General features: G+C 39.2%; 1 pseudogene; it reads right to left on the bottom strand.

The window, feature by feature from the left end:
- Positions 1-589: 589 nt before the first annotated feature.
- On the bottom strand, positions 590-19,011 carry LOC133067115 (uncharacterized; annotated as a pseudogene).

Raw genomic sequence — 19,011 nt, 5'->3', positions numbered from 1 at the left:
TGTTCCCTTGTAGTTTATTCCTTAGATTCCATCAGTAGAGCCCCTAGGGTAACTAGTTCTGAGTTTGGCCAATGGGAGAGATCAAGAGCATAACACAGGGGAGAGTAAGAGGAAAGTATCCAAATTTATTTTCCATTTTTCTCCCAGTTTTATAATGAAGTGCTAGGGTGGCTGCATCCTTCCAAGGAAAATTCCTGCTGAGGTGTGGGTTGAGAAGGTGGGCTGGGGCATTCTTCCTGGATCTAGTTTCACTGGACTCCTGACAGTAGCACTTGTGTTGGCCTCGTCAGATCTGGGAAGAAAATTGCTTTCTAGACTTAGCCTCCAGAGACTTCAACTTCTTGGACTGATTTCTTTAACTCTGACTGCATTCTCTTTATAAATTTGTTCCATTAAATTCTCTTTAATTAACATATCTGTGTAGAATTTTGTCTCTCATCCTTATCCACACCAGGGTGTCACACGTTAGTTATTCAATAAATGCTGCAGTAGAATATGCATTTCTGGCTTCAGTATTGCTGGATGCTAAAGGGGTCCTTGAATCACCATCCTTCTGGATCACGGATCACTTGCAGACTAAACACAGGAATCAGAGATTAACATTACTGGGATTATCACAGATAAAATTGGATTTGAGAATGTGTCTTTGACGTGTTTTTCTGTCTCCTTTTTTTTGACAACTGGAATCACCCAGGCACAGCAGAGCAGTGAGATATCTACTGCTCCCTCCTCCCCTTTCCAGAGCCAAGACCACGCGGGGTGTCTGACTGTTACCCATCGCCTGTAAGTAAGTAGGCGTCAGTGGAGAGCATCTGAAGTGTGCTTCATGTCCCAGTGTGTTTATGGTTGCTTCCAGGCGTGTTTGACTTGGAATAAACATGCGGCACCGGCGCACTGTCCGCAGCACCGGGCAGCAGAGCACACAGAAGCAGTCAGTGGTGGAGGACGCACGCAGGTAACGTAGGCCAGCCGTGTGAGCTGACTTACGTGACTGGCCCTGTGAACACACATGCACATCTTTGAAGGTTCACAACTTGAAAGTTCACATGTAAAGGACCCATTGTATGTGAATGCAGTTCTGCTGTTTGTGGCAACATGGATGTATTGGAGGGCATTGAGCTACTAAAATAGGGCAGAAAGAGACAAAAAGAAATGCTGCATGATATCACAAATAGGTGGAACATAAAAATACAACAATATGGTGAAGTGATCAAAAAAGAACCAGAGTCACAGATACAGAGCCAACTAGTGGTTACCAGTGGGGAGAGGGAAGCAGAGGAATGCAATACAGCATTAGGTGAAAAAGAAGTTGTTATGAGAAAATATAAAATCATGTGTATGACCCTTTTGAAAGTTTCAAAGCACTATGGATTTTAAAGAATGGTTCAGTCAGTAAAAATAATAGAATAACATAACATAAAACTTATATATGTATAAACAGTTGTTCAGTTGCTCATTCATGTCTGACTCTGTGACCCCATGGACTGCAGCATGCCTGGCTTCCCTGTCCTTCACTCTCTCCCTGAGTTTGTTCAAACTCATGTCCATTGAGTCCGCAAAGTCATCCAACCATCTTATCCTCTGTCACCCCCTTCATTCCTGACCTCAATCTTTCCCAGCATCAGGGTCTTCACATCAGGTGACCAAAGCTTTGGACCTTCAGCTTCAACATCAGTCCTTCCAATGGATATCCAAGATTGATTTCTTTTAGGATTGATTGGTTTGATCTCCTGGCTGTCCAAGGGACTCTTCAATAGTGTTCTGTAGCACCACAGTTCAAAAGCATCAGTTCTTCAGCACTCAGTCTTGTTTATGGTCTAGCTCAAACATCCATAAATGACTATTGGGGAAACCATAGCATCGTCAATATTAATCTTTGTTGACAAACTGATGTTTCTGCTTTTTAATATATCGTCTAGATATGTCAAACCTTTTCTTGCAAGGAGCAAGGATCGTTTAATTTCATGACTACAGTCACAGTCAACAGTGATTTTAGAGCCCAAGAAAATAAAATCTGTCATCGTTTCTATTTTTTCCCCATTTATTTGCTCTGAAGTGATGGGACCCGACGACATGATCTTAGCTTTTGAAATATGAGTTTTAAGCCATTTTGTTTCACTCTTCTCTTTAACCTTCATCAAGAAGGTCCTCAGTTTCTCTTTGCCTTCTGCCATAAGGGTGGTGTCACCTGCATGTCTGAGGGTATTGTTATTTCTCTGGGCAATCTTGATTTCAGCTGGTGCTTCAGCCAGTCCAGCATGTTGCATGATGTACTCCGCAAATGAGTTAAATAAGCAGGGTGACAATATATAGCTTTATCATACTCCTTTCCAAATGCTGAACCTGTTTGCTATTCCATGTCTGGTTCTAACTGTTGTTCCTTGATCTGCATGCATATTTCTCAGGAGGCAGGTAAGGTGTTCTGGTATTGTTCTGGTATTCTCATCTCTTTGAAAGTTTTCCACAGTTTGCTGTGACTACACAGTCAAAGGCTTTGGCATAGTCAGTGAAGCAGAAGTATACGTTTTTCTGCAATTGCCTAGCTTACTCTCTGATCCAATGGATGTTGTCAATTTGATCTCTGGTTCCTCTATCTTTTCTAAATTCAGCTTTACATGTGGAAGTTCTCAGTTCCCATACTCTTGAAACTTAGCTTGAGTGATTTTGAACATTAATTTGCTAGCATGTGAAATGAGTGTAATTGTGTGGCAGTTTGAACATTTTTTGGCATTGGCCATCTTTGGCATTGGAATGAAAACTGACCTTTTCCAGTCTTGTAGCCACTGCTGAGTTTTCCAAATTTGCTGGCCTTTTAAGGACAGCATTTTAACGACATCATCTTTCAGGATTTGAAATAGCTCACCTGGAATTTCTTCACCTCCTCTAGCTTTGTTCATAGTAATGCTTCCTAAGGCCTACTAGACTTCACACTCCAGGATGTCTAACTCTAGGTGAGTGATCACACCATGATGGGTATCTGAGTCATTAAGACCTTTTCTGTACAGTTCTTCTGTGTATTTTTGCCACTTCTTCTTAATCTCTTCTAATTCAGTTAGATCCTTACTATTTCTGTCCTTTATTGTGCCCATCATTGCATCAAATGTTTCCTTGGTATCTAATTTTCTTGAGGAGATTTCTAGTCTTTCCCATTCTACTGTTTTCCTCTATTTCTCTGCACTGATCCTTAGGAATGTTTTCTTATCTTTCCTTGCTATTCTTCAGAACTCTGTATTAAGATGGATATATCTTTCCTAGTCACCTTTGCCTTTTACTTCCCTCCTTTCCTCAGCTATTTGTAAGGCCTCCTCAGACAACCATTTTGCCTTTTTGCACTTCTTCTTGGGGATGGTTTTGATCACCACCTCCTCTGCAATGTCACAAACCCTGGACCATAGTTCTCCATGCACTCTATCAGATCTAATCCCTTGAATCCATTAACCTCCATACTGCGTGCTATATTACCACTTGGCCATATCCTTGGCTTACATACTGCTTCCACTACCTACTAATATTTCTGTTGCTACTAATAGCCTGCAAACACTTTCAACAAGAATCTGATACCCACAGCTAGTAAGGTTTTGGAGATAATAATTGAAGAGCAAATATATGCTGAATAATTTAAGGAAAGTGCAGTGTGCATTTAATTCAATGACTGTACAAAAAATCTTGGCTTTTCGCTCTCAGGTAATTATGAATTCTTTGAAGACATCCTTATCCCTCGAAACTGAAACTCTATAGGGAGATAATTTGGGATAAGTGACTCTCTTGTTTAAATATTATAGGAAAGAAAACATAATTGGAGTAATTGCTTGTATAGATCATAGGCACTGAATCCTTAGCATATGCCAGCAGCAGGCTTACCACTTTACACGGATCAGCTTAATTAATCCTCACAAATCCACGGGCCATTCGTACTACTGTCTTCATTTTTCAGATTAGAAACTGAGGTTAGTAGAGTATAACTAACTTTCTCTGGGCGAGATAACTAATGAATTGTGAGACTGGGATTCAAACAGGCTAATAGATAGGTTTTTTGTGTGTTTTGTTTTTGTTTGTTTGTTTGTTTGTTTGTTTTTTAATCAAGCAATTTAGGAAAGAAGTGTGACAAGGTTACAAAATATTCACATCCTCTGGATATTGTGGCATTTATTTATCCATCAATTCATTCATTCCTTCATCCACATAACTAACAAATATCCAGGGAGAGTATTCTATTTGTCACCATATGCTTAATGAAGAGTGTCTAAGAGAAAGTCAAAAGATATTTTGTGTCCTTTAAGCATGTCTTCTTTATGGTGGGAGGGATGAAGCCTTACAGTTTACAATAGGGTTTTAAATTATTAAGAATTAGAGGATTTCCTTAGTGACTCAGTTGGTAAAGAATCTGCCTGCAATAAAGGAGACCTGGGTTCAATCCATGGGTCATGAAGATCCCCTGGAGAAGGAAATGGCAACCCATTCCTTGCCTGGAGAATTCCATGGACAGGGGAGCCCAGTAGGATACAATCCATGGGATCGCAAAGAGTAGGACAAGACTGTGCAGCTAACTTTCACTTTCACTGAAAATCATGCTAGAAAGTTGAAGAGATTAGAGCTTGAAATACTCAGTTATAATGCAAAAGGCATAGTGAGTTTATGAAATCAAATGATATTTACTGAACCACCTGTATTCTAGGTTTTGGGATATATACGGACTTTAAATTAGTGAGCAAAGTCAAACATGGACCTAAGTCAACTTGAAGATGACAATCCTGGGGATAAAATACACTAAACCAATCACAGAAATACTGTTAAAATTGCAATTGTGAAAACTTCAATCATCTAAAGTTATATGATATTTTGAGAGCATATACTAAGAGGATATGGCTTGGAAAGATCAGCCAAGGAGGCAATTAAAATGTAAGAAGATAAATATAACTAAATCCCAACAAAGACAAATGCTGAAACTGAAAATTAGCAAATTATAAAAATACAATATTTTACCTACAGAGAAATACAGATTATCTGATAGTGCTACCGTCTATATTACTAAAACTAATGGAAGACAAATGATGGAATATTTTCAGGGCTGAAAAGAAAGTTTTTGTGTATCTACCTTTATATCCAAATACATTCTTTGAGAGTTACACTTAAAGCAAGAAAAACCCACTTCAATATTGTAAAGTAATTAGCCTTCAACTAATAAAAATAAATGAAAAAAAGTTAAAGCAAGAAATTTTCAGATAAATACAAGAGGAGAATTAGTCTCATGCAAATTCTCACTGAAATAATTGAATATAAGGGTATATATTATACAAAAGAAAACTAAACCTGAAGTGTGGAAGAAAAGAGAAAAGTGAGAGATACATTGACAAAGTTCACTAAAGTTAAAGGAATATTGATATTAAATAAGCATTTAATATAATGATAATTACATTCATATATAATAATAATATTTAAAGTTCATTCATAAATAAAAGGTATTGTCAAGAATCAAGTTTATACTTCCAAATGATGTCACATAAGTTAGAAGCAGAATGTATTCTAAGATCCTTCTGTTATTTCATTACAAAGTAGACTTACTGATTAATGGAGATTTCTGTCAAAAGTTTTATGAATGAGAATCCCACTGTGGGGTTAGTTGCTTAGTCATGTCCGACTCTTTGGGACACCATGGACTGTAGCCCACTAGGCTCCTCTGTCCAAGGTGATCTCCAGGGAAGAATACTGGAGTGCATTGCCATGCCCTCCTCCAGGGGAATTTCCCAACTCAGAGATAGAACCCAGGTCTCCTGCTTTGCAGGCAGATTCTTTACCGTCTGAGCCACAGGGAAGCCCAAAGAGACCAGTGCGTGTGTGTTTTAGTGCTCAGTCATGTTTGACTTTTTGTGACCTCATGGACTGGGGCTCACCAGGCTCTTTTGGCCATGGGATTCTCCAGGCAGGAACACGAGTGGATTGCCATTTCCTTCACCAGAAATAGGTCAGTACTAATACCTAAATATATTTCTTATAGAAGTACCTTAAGATACTCAAAGATTTTAACTGATGTATAATGTACACTAAGGAAAGAAACAATCAAACAAAGAAACAAGAAAAAACTTTTCCTCCTGATATGACAAGTTTTGAAAAATAGTTTGGAAATTATTAAGCCTCCCATGTCTAACAAATTATTGCCTTAGCATCATTTGGTTATTCTGACTTTTGTAACTTTTAACTCTTATAAATACTGTGGGTAGAATTATCTGGCCTTTATTAACTTTACAGAGCAATAACAATGCTGTCTGGTCTTATCATTGAATATCTATGTGATATTCATTTTAAATACAGTGAAATACAAGGTAATGACCTTACACTTTCTTTCAAGTCTTGTAAGTGATTTACAAAAGAAAATGAGCCAATGACAAAAAGTGACTTATTAATTTAATATTCCAATTTTCAGAGAATACAAAATATTACATACCATTGATCAAATGTGTACCCGAATTGACCAACAATTTCTCTTGAATCACTTTCTTTATTACTCTTTTAACATCTTTGTTCCGAAGGCTGTAGATGAAAGGGTTTAGCATAGGACTCACAAAAACAGCAAAAACAGCTATAATTTTACCCTGTTCTACAGAGGTCTTGGAAGGGGGCCTCACATACAGGCAAAACCGTGTCCCATAAGATACAAAGACAGTGGTCAGGTGAGACCCACAGGTGGAGAAGGCTTTGCACCTCTCTTCTACAGAGCGGATATGCAGAATGGCTCGAAAGATGAAAATGTAGGAGATGAGGATGATGGTGAGAGAACACGTGAGGTTGGATCCAGCCACAATGAGCATGGAAGTCTCTTTGACATAAGTGTCTGAGCAGGCCAGGACTAGGAGCGGTGGGTCCGCACAGTAAAAGTGGTTGATTTCCTTGGGTCCACAGAAGGAGAGGTGGAGCATCAGGATGGTCTGAGCAAGACCATATGCAAAGCCGTAAATATAAGGAGCAGCAACAAGGGAGATACAGACACCTCGGGACATTTCGCTGCCATATAACAGGGGTTTGCTGATGGCCACGTAGCGGTCATAAGCCATCACTGTAAGAATATAGCCACCTGTGATCCCCAAGGACATGGAAAAGTCAAACTGTATAAAGCAACCAAGGAAGGAAATAGTTTTTCTCTCAGATAAGAAATGAACCAGTATCTGAGGAGTGACATTGGTGGCAGAACAGAGATCTACAAAGGAGAGGTGGCTGAGGAAGAAGTACATCGGAGTCTGAAGCTTTGAGTCAGCTCTGATTAACAAAATCATGCTCACATTGCCGAAGACTGTGGTCAGGTAGATGACTAGGAAGACCACAAAAAGGACAGGCTGCAACTCAGCTCGATCTGTCAGTCCCAGGAGGATAAACTCAGTCACCTCTGTGTAGTTTTCCTTGAACATCGTGTTGCTCAGCTTCCAGTGATGTCTAAAGAAAAGGAAATAAAAATGAATTGGTCTTTTGTCATTTCTCCATTCCTTACATCATGTCATCTGCTGCCTATACCTCGTAAATACATGTGGTATAAAGAAATAACTTAGGGGACTTCCCTGGTGATCCAGTGGTTACAATCTCACCTTCTAATGCAGTCCATGTGTGTTTCATTCCCAGCTAAGATCCCAGATGCCTCATGGCCAAAAAACCAAAACATAGAACTATATACTTACTAATAATAAATTCAGTAAAGATTTTATAAATGGGCCACATCAGAAATTAAAGACAGAAATAAGCTAATAAGCATGAACTATGTATTTTTGATATCTAACTTAATTCAGTTTCTTTACAGAAAGGCAATCGGGCCTGGTGCCCTGGGAAGATCCAGAGGGATCAGGTAGAGAAGGAGGTGGGAGGGGGGATCAGGATGGGGAATACATGTAAATCCACGGCTAATTCATGTCAATGTATGACAAAAACCACTACAATATTGTAAAGTAATTAGCCTCCAACTAATAAAAATAAATGAAAAAAAAAGAAAGGTAATCATTTTCAAATGATCTGTGCTATTCTTTTCCTAGTTGAAAAGCTTTTAACTTTTCTGCAAAACATTAGCGTGAATTGACCACTGATAATTCCTTTAAATATTGTTTCCCTTTGAAATTATGATCCCTTGTTTTTAGTATAATTTTGATATGGTATCTAAAGCATCAGTACGTGAAACTCATTTGTTTAACAGCTGAATGGGCTTAAGTAAGTGGAATAGACATATCTTTAAAGGACCAGTGTCTGTCTACCTGCCACTCTAACCTCAGGGTCATTTTAGAAATAGTCCCTCAACCTTGCGATGTATGTTCATTTTATCCACTCTTGCCTCTCTCTGGTGGCCCTCACCAAATCTCACTTAACTTTTAAAACATCTCAGGATATCGTTGTCTTTCTCTATTACAGTGTGCTGCGGTTCATGGGGTCGCAAAGAGTCAGACACGACTGAGCGACAGAACTGAACTGAACTGAACTATATTACAGCCAATTATCGAGGGCAAAAGTTGGTTCCTGGGGCACAGATAAGCCAGTTTTTTTGTGTAAAAGCAGGTGAGCATATAGTACATAAATGATATGTGTATATTTTTATACATGCACATGTATCAGTGGTATTAAATGAGGGAGTAATAATGTATTAAACATATTATTTGGGGATCAATAACATATTAAATGCATTAAACATATTGTTGGAGAAGTAATAATGCATTAAATGTATTATTGGGGGAAAGTAATGCATGAAAAGTTTCCTCTTAGGAGAAGAGACAATTATTATAAGGTGATTGACAGACACATCCCCAACCTGTAATGATTTTATCGCAACTCCACCTCATTTTAACTCTTTCAGAGAATAAGGATATACTCTACAATAGGAATTCTAAGTTCTTTAAACATGTAAAAGATAACACTGATAATAATAATTATATTGCCCATAAAATTGAGAAAGTATGTAAGAAAGCATAAAGTACATTTCTCAAAATTTATGCATGCTAAGGGAGACCATGAAGTCCATGCTAAAAAATCTGCACTTTCTTTCAATAGCACATAACCAGGTATGTCATTGTTATAATGACACTTATTAATAGCTCCAGTGCCAAGAATGGATATGGGTCACATTTAAATCACTTTGTACATGAACCAGCCCTCCTTTTTTGCCATTTACACTATTTCACTACCCTCCTGAGATATGTGAACTTATTGACTAGGGTTGGAAAATGAAAGAGAAGTCATCTAAATCAATTAAGATGACAATCATTTGGTTTTCCTTTTATAAGTTTCTAAGATTATAGTTATTCATTGGAAGGACTGATGCTGAAACAGAAACTCCACTCCTTTGGCCACCTGATGCAAAGAACTGACTCATTGGAAAAGACCCTGATTCTGGGAAAAACTGAAGGCAGGAGGAGAAGGGGATGACAGAGAATGAGACGGTTGGATGGCATCACCAACTTGATAGACATGAGTTTGAGTAAACTCCGGGAGCTGATAATGGACACGAAAGCCTGGTGTGCTGCAGTCCAAGGGTGCAAAGTGTCAGACACGACTGAGCTACTGAACTGAACATTATAGTTCTTCTTGTAGTAAATAAACATATTTTAGGGTAAGGATTGTGTCTTTATTATGTATTTATTGACTCCTCAGTCAAAACTGCAAATAATTAGCATCTCCATTCAATTTTCACTGTGCAGAAATGAGACAGTGCAAGCAATGAACATTCCAGATTATTTACCTGAGTACTTTATGGTCATGACCTTTATTTTCAAACACAGAACACAGGATCTTAGAAGACTGGGCAAGAAAAACTCAGACAGAAGTGGAAGAAATGGCTTTGAGGAATGGCAATCTCTGTACTCTCGACAATCACCCTCGCTCTGAGGCTGTGTCATGATGTGACCGTTGATATGTTTTTACCATTAAGATGCTACTCCACAGTATATTTATAAATATTTTTAGTAGTAGAAAAGTGCCAGAATATAAACCTGTTCAGTTTTTTGCATGTGTATGTTCATGAGGGTGGCAATTTTCACCTAATGAGATTTTGCACTTACCTGTCCATGAGGCAACTGTTCAAAACACCTAGCCCAGTACTTAGAAATGAGGCCTGAATTTGAGTTACATTATAGCGTTTCACCAACTGAAATGGCACCAATGGAGATGGCATCACTTACTCAATGGACATGAGTTTGAGTAAACTCTGGGAGTTGGTGATGGACAGGGTGGCCTGGTGTGCTGCAGTCCATGGGGTCACAAAGGGTCAGACAAGACTGAATGACTGAACTGAACTGAACTGAACTGATAGCATTTCACAGACTTGAATTGTGTCTTATAGTTGATGCATGCATTTATGACAACCTTTTTCTTTTGGGGGGGTGGGGAACATATCACCTTCATCAGGTGAAAGATAGCAATTAGGAAGGGCAGGGTAGCAGAAAGGGGGCTTCCCTGGTGGTTCAGATGGTAAAGAATTTACCTGCACCAGCAGACACAGGTTCAATCCCTGTGTTGGGAAGACCCTCTACAGAAAGGAGTGGCTACGCACTACAGGATTCTGGCCTGGAGAATTCCTTAGACAGAGGAGTTGAGTGGGTGACAGTCCATGAGCTAGCAAAGGGTTAAACATGACTGACTGACTAACACTTTCACTTTGTTTTTCATTTTCACAGCAGAAAGTACTCAATAAGCAGTAATTACTTAGCTAATGATCCAGGCACAGCTAGTTCTTCTTTTACGTCCATTATAGAGAAAAAGAAGAAAAACAACTTTTTTTTTTCCTTCATTTATTCTCACTAGCTGGAGGCCAATCACTTCACAACATTGTAGTGGGTTTACACTGACATGAATCAGCCATGGATTTACATGTATTCCCCATCCCAATCCCCCCTCCCACCTCCCTCACTACCCGATCCCTCTGGGTCTTCCCAGTGCACCAGGCCCGAGCACTTGTCTCATGCATCCCACCTGGGCTGGTGATCTGTTTCACCCTAGATAATATACATGTTTTGATGCTGTTCTCTTAAAATATCCCACCCTCACCTTCTCCCACAGAGTCCAAAAGTCTGTTCTGTACATCTGTGTCTCTTTTTCTGTTTTGCATATAGGGTTATCATTACCATCTTTCTAAATTCCATATATATGTGTTAGTATGTTGTAATGTTCTATATAATGTTCTTTATAAAGAAAAATAACTTTTAAATGAACTTTGCCTAGTTTATACAATAATAATGACTTTCATGCAAAATTCAGTGAAGAATGTTTCTTCCACTGTATTTATTCTAAATATATATTGCTATTTTCTATGTTAATGCAGAAATTTTATTAAAATTCATTTAAGAATTGTCAACAAAGGCATTTGCTATTTTAAGAGAAGAGGCTTCGGGCAATGATTTTTTTAATTAAATTATTTATTTCTAGATTCCACACTATTTTAATGAAAACTAGTCCTACCTGTGAAAGAAGAGTGATTTCCCAGTGACAGCATGGAAATGAAGAACCTTAGGATTTTATACCAATATTGTTACAGAGGAAACAATTCCTTAGGGTTCAATTATTTCTCACCTTAAATCATTTAGGCTATAAACAAGTGTTTTACTCTTTTAATAATAAGTCCATTGAGGACATAACTTCTTGCCACTCCCTAGTATGATCAGGGAATAAAATCTCCTGAAATGGTGAAGCAATGGGATCCATTATTTGTTTTAACTTATGCCTAAATGTCTTGATATTTTGAGACTTGATTTGGGGAACAGGTTAAGTTATCCTGTTTACAAGAAGAAAGATGGAAGAGTTCATGATATAGGTAAACCATGAGATGATCAGACAACTTTTGTTGCATTTGGACTACCTATTTCCTGATTCTGAATCTTGTTCTTAGTATTTTAGACAGCTATAATAATAAACACATAGTGATGGGAACTCTGTGGGTAGACATAATATAAATGTGCTGCTGATTCTTCCTTTGTCAGACCAGCCCTTCTAGATCTATTGTCTTTTTTCTCTACATTGTTGCTGCAGCTGTTGTTCCCTTGTAGTTTATTCCTTAGATTCCATCAGTAGAGCCCCTAGGGTAACTAGTTCTGAGTTTGGCCAATGGGAGAGATCAAGAGCATAACACAGGGGAGAGTAAGAGGAAAGTATCCAAATTTATTTTCCATTTTTCTCCCAGTTTCATAACAAAGTGCTAGGGTGGCTGCATCCATCCAAGGAAAATTCCTGCTGAGGTGTGGGTTGAGAAGGTGGGCTGGGGCGTTCTTCCTGGATCTAGTTTCACTGGACTCCTGACAGTAGCACTTGTGTTGGCCTCATCAGGTCTGGGAAGAAAATTGCTTTCTAGACTTAGCCTCCAGAGACTTCAGCTTCTTGGACTGATTTCTTTAACTCTGACTGCATTCTCTTTATAAATTTTTCCATTAAATTCTCTTTAGTTAACACATCTGAGTAAAATTTTGTCTCTCATCCTTACCCACACCAGGGTGTCAGACGCTAGTTATTCAATAAATGCTGCAGTAGAATATGCATTTCTGGCTTCAGTATTGCTGGGTCCTAAAAGGGCCATTGAATCACCATCCTTCTGGATCACGGATCACTTGCAGACTAAACACAGGAATCAGAGATTAACATTACTGGGATTATCACAGATAAAATTGGATTTGAGAATGTGTCTTTGAAGTGTTTTTCTGTCCCCTTATTTTGACAACTGGAATCACCCAGGCACAGCAGAGCACTGAGATATCTACTGCTCCCTCCTCCCCTTTCCAGAGCCAAGACCACACAGGGTGTCTGACTGTTACCCATCGCCTGTAAGTAAGTAGGTGTAAGTGGAGAGTATCTGAAGTGTGCTTCACGTCCCAGTGTGTTTATGGTTGCTTCCAGGCGTGTTTGACTTGAAATAAAGAAAGGTACAGTACCAGTATACTCTCTGCAGTAAGTACAGCAGAGTACACAAAAGCAGAGTCAGTTGTGATTGGCCCTGTGAACACACATTCACATCTTTGAAAGTTCACAACTTGAAAGTTCACATGTAAAGGACCCATTGTATGTGAATGCAGTTTTGCTGTTTGTGGCAACATGGATGTATTGGAGGGCATTGAGCTACTAAAATAGGGCAGAAAGAGACAAAAAGAAATGCTGTATGATATCACAAATAGGTGGAATATAAAAAATACAGCAATATTGTGAAGTAAACAGAAAAGAACCAGAGTCACAGATATAGATCCAATTAGTGGTTACCAGTGGGAGAAGAAAGCAGGGGAATGCAATACAGCATTAGGGGAAAAAGAAGTTGTTATGAGCATATATAAAATCGTGTGTATGACCCTTTAGAAAAATTCAAAGCACTACGGATTTTAAAGAATGGTTCAGCCAATAAAAATAATAAAAAGACATAACGTAAAATGTTTACATGTATAAATAGTTGTTATTCAGTGGCTCATTCACGTCTGACTCTGTGACCCCATGGACTGCATCATGCCTGGCTTCCCTGTCCTTCACGATCTCCCTGACTTTGCTCAAACTCATGTCCATTGAGTCCGCAACGTCATCCAACCATCTTATCCTTTCTCACCCCCTTCTCTTCCTGACCTCAATCTTTCCCAGCATCAGGGTCTTTATATTAGGAGACCGAAGTTTAGAACCTTCAGTTCAACATCAGTCTTTCCAATGGATATCCAAGATTGATTTCTTTTAGGATTGACTGGTTTGATTTCCTGGCTGTCCAAGGGACTCTTCAAAAGTGTTCTCTAGCACCACAGTTCAAAAGCATCAGTTCTTAAGCACTCAGTCTTCTTTATGGTCTAGCTCAAACATCTGTAAATGACTACTGGAGAAACCATAGCATTGTCAATATTGATCTTTGTTGACAAAGTGATGTTGCTGCTTTTAAATATGTTGTCTAGGTTTCTCAAACCTTTTCTTGCAAGGAACAAGGATCTTTTAATTTCATGGCTACAGTCACTGTCAACAGTGGTTTTGGAGCCCAAGAAAATAAGATGTCATCATTTCTATTTTATCCCCATCTATTTGCTATGAAGTGATGGGACCCGACCACATGATCTTAGCTATTGGAATATGAGTTTTAAGCCAGTTTTTTCACTTTTCTCTTTAACCTTCATCAAGAAGGTCTTCAGTTTCTCTTTGCCTTCTGCCATAAGGGTGGTGTCACCTGCATATCTGAGGGTATTGTTATTTCTCTGGGCAATCCTGATTTCAGCTTGTGCTTCAGCCAGTCCAGCATTTTGCGTGATATGCTCCACAAATAAGTTAAATAAGCAGGGTGACAACACACAACTTTATCACAGCTTTATCATACTCCTTTCCAAATGTTGAACCTGTTTGCTGTTCCATGTCAGTTCTAACTGTTGCTTCTTGACCTGCATACATATGTCTCAGGAGGCAGGTAAGGTGTTCTGGTATTGTTCTGGTATTCTCATCTCTGTGAAAGCTTTCAACAGCTTGTTGTAACTACACAGTCAAAGGCTTTGGCATAGTCAATGAAGCAGAAGTGTATGTTTTTCTGGAATTGCTTTTGTTTTTGTATGATCTGATGGATGTTGGCAATTCGATCTCTGGTTCCTCTACTTTTTCTAAATTCAGCTTGTGCTTGTAGAAGTTCTCAGTCCCTATACTCCTGAAACTTAGCTTGAAGGATTTTGAACAATAGGTTGCTAGCATGTGAAATGAGTGTAATTGTGTGGCAGTTTGAACATTTCTTGGCATTGGCCGTCTTTGGGATTGGAATTAAATCTGACCTTTTCCAGTCCTGTGACCACTGCTGAGTTTTCCAAATTTGCTGGCCTTTTAGGTGCAGCATTTTAAGAATATCATCTCTTAGGAATGAGACTGTTCAGCTGGAGCTTCTTCACCTCCACTAGCTTTGTTCATGGTAATGCTTCCTAAGACCCACTTGACTTCACACTCCAGGATCTAACTCTAGGTAAGTGATCACACCATGATGGCTATCTGAGTCATTAAGACCTTTTCTGTAGAGTTCTTCTGTGTAATTTTGCACCTCTTCTTCAAATCTTTTGATTCTGTTAGGTCCTTAACATTTCTGTCCTTTTTTGTGCTCATCTTTGCATAAAATGTCCCCTTGGTGTCTCTAATTTTCTTGAAGCTCTCTCTAGTCTTTCCCAATCTATTGGTTTCCTCTATTTCTCTGCCTTGTGTACTTAGGAAGACTTTCGTATCTCTCCTTGCTGTTCTCTGGAACTCTACTTTCACATGGATAAATCGTTCCTTTTCTCCTTTGTCTTTCACTTCTCTTCTGATCTATTTGTAAAGCCTCCTAAAACTTTTGCCTTGTTGCATTTCTTTTTCTTGGGGAAAAAGAAAAAGTAACTGCCTCCTGTACTATGGAACCTCTGTCCATAATTCTCCAGACACTCTGCCTATCAGATCTTGTCCCTTGAATCTATTTGTCACTTCCACTGTATAATTAGAAATCTACAAATTATTAAACTTAGAACTAGGATATTGTACACCATAGACAAGATCCACTACAAAGGAAAATGTTCTCAATCATTGTTTAAAAGCTATCAAGCATTTCAAGACAATGAGAGCAGAGCATGAAATGTAATTAATGGGCTTCTGAGAACAGAAGCATGCTAACTGCACAAGTTGGATCTGCATGCAGCTTGCCATTTCTGCAACACAGTGTGTAAGCAGAGCTGCCAATGAAGTATGAAGGGAAAAAGGAAAGTGTCCTAAAACCTACAAAATTATTTTTTAAATGGAAAATAGAAAGTAAAATTGCACCCCAAATCAAGTGTTAAATACTTGTGTAGTATGTGTGCTCATTCACTAAGTTGATTCTCACTCTTTGCAGCCCCATGGATGTAGCCAGCAGGCTTCTCTGTCCATAGAAATTTCACTGGCAAGAATATTGAAATGGGTAGCCATTTCTCCTTCTTTGCAGTCAAAGATGGAGAAGCTCGATAAAGTCAGTAAAAACAAGACCTGGGGCTGACTGTGGCTCAGATCATGAACTCCTTATTGCCAAATTCAGACTTAAACTGAAGAGAGTAGGGATAACCACTAGACCATTCAGGTATGACCTAAATCAAATCCCTTATGAATAGACAGTGGAAGTGAGAAATAGATTTAAGGGACTAGATCTGATAGACAGATAGCCTGATGAACTATGGACAGAGGTTCGTGACATTGTACAGGAGACAGGGATCAAGACCATCCCCATGGAAAAGAAATGCAAAAAGGCAAAATGGTTGTCTGAGGAGGCCTTACAAATAGCTGTGAAAAGAAGAGAAGCAAAAAGCCAAGGAGAAAAGGAAAGATATTCTGATTTGAATGCAGAGTTCCAAAGAATAGCCAGGAGAGATAAGAAAGCCTTCCTCAGTGATCAATGCAAAGAGATAGAGGAAAACAACAGAATGGGAAAGACCAGAGATCTCTTCAAGAAAATTAGAGAGAGTAAGGGAACATTTCATGCAAAAATGGGCTCAATACAGGACAGAAATTGTATGGACCTAACAGAAGCAGAAAATATTAAGAAGAGGTGGCAAGAATACACAGAAGTGTACAAAAAAAGATCTTCATGACCCAGATAATCACAATGGTGTGTCACTCACCTAGAGCCAGACATCCTGGAATGTGAAGCCAAGTGGGCCTTAGAAAGCATCACTACGAACAAACCTAGAGGATGTGATGGAATTCCAGTTGAGCTATTTCAAATCCTGAAAGATGATGTTGTGAAAGTGCTGCACTCCATAAGCCAGCAAATTTGGAAAACTCAGCAGTGGCCACAGGACTGGAAAAGGTCCATTTTCATTCCAATCCCAAAGAAAGGCAATCCCAAAGAATGCTCAAACTACTGCACAATTGCACTCATCTCACACGCTAGTAAAGTAATGCTCAAAATTCTCCAAGCCAGGCTTCAGCAATACATGAACCAAGAACTTCCAGATGTTCAAGCTGGTTTTAGAAAAGGCAGAGAAACCAGAGATCAAATTGCCAATATCCGCTGGATCATCAAAAAAGCAAGAGAGTTCCAGAAAAACATCCATTTCTGCTTTATTGACTACGCCAAAGCCTTCGACTGTGTGGATCACAGTAAACTGTGGAAAATTATGAAAGAGATGGGAATACCAGACCACCTGATCTGCCTCTTGAGAAACCTGTATGCAGGTCAGGAAGCAACAGTTAGAACTGACATGGAACAACAGACTGGTTCCAAATAGGAAAAGGAGTACCTCAGGGCTGTATATCATCACCCTGCTTATTTAACTTACATGCAGAGTACATTATCAGAAATGCTGGGCTGGAAGAAGCACAAGCTGGAATCAAGATTGCCAGGAGAAATGTCAATAACCTCAGATATGCAGATGATACCACCCTTATGGCAGAAAGTGAAGAGGAACTAAAAAGCCTCTTGATGAAAGTGAAGGAGGAGAGTGAAAAGTTGGCTTAAAGTTCAACATTCAGAAAACTAAGATCATGGCATCTGGTCCCATCACTCGTGGGAAATTGATGGGGAGACAGTGGAAACAGTGTTAGACTTTATTTTTTGGGGCTCCAAAATCACTGCAGATGGTGAGTGCAGCCATGAAATTAAAAGACACTTACTCCTTGGAAGGGAAGTTATGACCAACCTAGATAGCATATTAAAAAGCAGAGAAATTACTTTGCCAACAAAAGTCCGTCTGATCAAGGCTATGGTTTTTCCAGTGGTCATGTATGGATGTGAGAGTTGGACTGTGAAGAAAGCTGAGTGCTGAAAAATTGATGCTTTTGAACTGTGGTGTTGGAGAAGACTCTTGAGAGACCCTTGGACTGCAAGGAGATCCAACCAGTCCATTCTGAAGGAGATAAGTCCTGGGTGTTCATCGGAAGGACTGGTGCTGATCCTCTGTCCATGCAATTCTCCAGGCAAGAATACTGGAGTGGGTTGCCATTTCCTTCTCCACCCAATGTTGTAGTCATTTTAAATACACTAAAGTAACACAGGCTAGTGACTGGACAAATTCTTTCCAGTCTCATAGGTGAATTACAGAAGAAAAGGACAAGTCAATGAGAAAAAGTGACTTATTAGTTCAAAATTTTCTCTAACTGGTCAGAGGATACAATTATATTACATACCTCTGACTAAATATGTACCCAATTTGACAAATGATTTCTCCTGAAACACTTTCCTTATTGCTCTTTTAACATCTTTGTTCTGAAGGCTGTAGATCAAAGGGTTTAGCATAGGACTCACAAAGACATAAAAAACAGCTGCAATTTTGGTCTGCTCTACAGATGCCACTGAAGGTGGCCTTAGATACATCCAGAACAGTGTCCCATAAAACATGGTGACAACTGTTAGTTGAGACCCACAGGTAGAGAGGGCCTTGTGCCTCCCTTCTGGAGAATACATTTGCAGGATGGCTGTAAAGATGAAAATGTTGGAGATTCGGATGATGGTGAGAGAAAATATGAGGTTGGAACCAGCCACCACAAACATGGCAGTTTCACTGACATAAGTATCTGAGCAGGCTAGGACTAAGAGAGGTGGGTCCACATAGTAAAAGTGGTTGATTTCATTGGGTCCACAGTAGGAGAGATGGAGCATCAGGATGGTCTAGGTAAGACCATTTGTAAAGCCATAAACATAAGAAGTAGCAACGAGAGAGGCAGACACCTTGGGACATTTTGCTGCCAAGGGTTTGCAGATGGCTATGTAACAGTCATAAGCCATTGCTGTGAGAATATATCTATCTGTGAGCCTCAAGGAAATGAAAAAGTCAAACTGTATAAAGCAATCAAGGAAGGAAATGTTTTTTTTCCCTTAGATGAGAGATTGACCAGCATCTGAAGAGTGACAGTGGTATCATAGCAGAGATCTACAAAGGAGAGGTGGCTGAGGAAGAAGTACATTGGTATATGAAGCTTTGAGTCAGCTCTGATTAACAAAATCATGCTCACATTGCCGAAGACTGTGATCAGGTAGATGACTAGGAAGACCACAAAAAGGACAGGCTGCAACTCAGTTCAATCTGTCAGTTCCAGGAGAATAAACTCAGTCACCTCTGTGTAGTTTTCCTTTAACAT

This window comes from Dama dama, chromosome 1 (assembly GCF_033118175.1).
Source record: "Dama dama isolate Ldn47 chromosome 1, ASM3311817v1, whole genome shotgun sequence".
Lineage (NCBI taxonomy): Eukaryota > Metazoa > Chordata > Mammalia > Artiodactyla > Cervidae > Dama > Dama dama.
The sequence above is the reverse complement of the archived record's forward strand: the minus strand, read 5'-3'. Positions and strand labels throughout refer to the sequence as shown.